Genomic DNA, 2,602 nt, shown 5'->3' with positions numbered 1-2,602 from the left:
TTTCACATTGTTTTGTAGTTATTAGAGTTGTACAACATAACACACATATATTGTATAACATGTCTAGATCTCTTACTACTCTTATTTCATTTCATGATTTGAAAGAAAAAAGACATATTTGTCAGGATTTGCGTTGAAGCCGTGCCCATATACTTTTTAAGCATAGCAAATAAAAAGGTCTCCACTTTTTTTTCTGAAAGCCCATTCCTATTACATAAGGGGAACTGTACTGTGCTGTACCGCCAAAGTGTAAAATTTCTAATCGATGTTGTCTTAAGGTGTTGATAGTCAGATCTGACCCACTAGGCTAAGTAGGGTAACGAATTTGGTTATGAAAAGCCCAATTATGTTTCGGTTAGAACAGGCAATTCGTGAGTAGCCCGTCAACCCTTCGGTGTGGCAGGGCCATATGTACATACATTAAGTTAATAAATGGAGTATAAGATATGGAGTATATGTTAACATTTCGGCTATACATTTATTTGTATAACCTGTATGCTTGCAGGGTATATTCCAAAGTATTTAAGGTGAATAGTACATTACATAAATGTACTTTTGGAAGCGAAGGAAATCTCCATCGGCAAGCATTCGTTCCCTTAGTAACATATTTTCATAATTTATCAACGAAATTACCAGTCTTTTCCACACAATATTGGAGGGAAATGGTGCTGTCTTGACATATTCAATCAGATGTATTTTTGAAGATTTAATCTTCTAAAGTCTTAATAATATCGGGTATAAATCCAGTTAGTACAGCTGAATTATCAAGATACTGTACTGGTATAAATGTGACAAAAATATCTGCTTTGTTAACTGTTTTGCTACATGGCAAACATGTCTCAGCCATTCTAAATCGTAATATATTTTTCCCGGTGAGACCCCTGACCCCAAACACCAAAAATCTCGCGCCTTTGGCGCTCGCACGCCGATTTGGCCAATTTGCGTATTCGTTAATTTACTGTTAGTGATGCCACTGTTTACAGATGTGTACAAGGATTATATGTACATGTAATGATATATGAACAAACAAATCCGTGGAATTTCCATCCACCGCTTTCAGGAAATATTGCAGGTAAACATTATTGAGGTTAGGTAGATGCTCCATCGCTGACAAATGGTATTTTTTCACTATCAAAAACAGGAGCAGTCAATTTAGTATTTTTCTTCTGTTGCAAAAGTTACTTACTTTACACCATTACCACCGTTGAAAAGTTTGAGCTTCTAATTTTACTTCAAGTTAAAAATATGAAAAATAATTAATTGCATCCCGAAAAAATTCCGTGGTACTATGTTCTATATGAAATGAAGTACTGATTGCGCATGCACCAAAGGCGAAATAAATTATTCTATATTATTTTTTGTGTTAATTAGGTTTATATATACATGATTAAACACGAGTTATTGTTCGAATGATGAATATCATTTATGCTCTGTCGGCGGTGGAGCATTTTTAACCTTGGTTGAAACATGAAAAAATAAACTGAAGTCAGATTACTGTCTTATTCGGAAGTAAGATGTGTAAAATAATGTCCACTGAAAGTGACTGTTAAACTTGGCTGGTCTATTAAGGCATTTAACTTCGATACTAACTTTTAAGAAAATCGGTTTATATTTGTTATAATTATTGCACAGGGAATGGCAAAATATGACGTTTTTAGTACATAAGTATATATTGTTGTGTGTTGAATCAATCTCCTCCTGTGGGTGCGGGGCGTGGGGGTTACCAATATTGAGGACCTTTGCCCCATCCCCCCCATTACGTTCCATCTTCCTACGCCACTGTATATGGACTATCAGAAGGCCTTTGACACCGTACCACATAGACATGAAGCTATACACATTTTCAAACCAGCAAGTTGTTCCGTGGAAAACAAGCTTCTGAGGACGTAAACTACGTGTTTCGATAAAAGAAATAAATTCTGAATGGACAGACGTAAGTAGCGTCAGACATTCCATAAGGTTCGGTTCTAGGTACTCTATTCTTTGTGATTTTCGTAAATTCCAAAAATAGTGAATTCGTATATCTATCTGTTCGCAGATAACACGCAGATTTTTTAAAATCATTATAAAGAGCGAGGACGAAGAAACACTGTAAGATGATCTAAATACGATGAAGACCTGGAGTGATACCAGAAAAGTTTAAATATATGCACATAGGCAAGAAACAAGGACCAGTAACCGGAGCATCAGGATCATACAAACTTCTTGGAAAAGACCTGAAGCGTACGAAAAAGGAGAAAGATATCAGTGTAATAAGCGATACAGAACTAACATAAAAAAGGCAAATCAAATATTTGGTATTTTACGAAGAACATTTAATTACATGGATGGAAAAATCTTTCATTCCGCTGTACAAAAGTTTAGTTGAAATACAACCAGACTACGCAAGTTTGGTGTGGGCTACCTACAAAATCAAGGATATCGACAAACTAGAAGCGGTGCAGCGTAGGGAAACAAAAAGTCTTCCGGGAATGAACAATTAACATTATACAGAAAGACTCGAAATATTAAAGCTCCCAATGCTGTCGTATAGACGAATAAGAGGGGACATGATTAAATTATACAAAATAACAGATGACATTTGTTATAAAGAAAGCTTTAC

This window comes from Argopecten irradians, chromosome 14 (genome assembly GCF_041381155.1).
Source record: "Argopecten irradians isolate NY chromosome 14, Ai_NY, whole genome shotgun sequence".
Taxonomy (NCBI): domain Eukaryota; kingdom Metazoa; phylum Mollusca; class Bivalvia; order Pectinida; family Pectinidae; genus Argopecten; species Argopecten irradians.
This window is presented reverse-complemented; position numbering follows the sequence as displayed.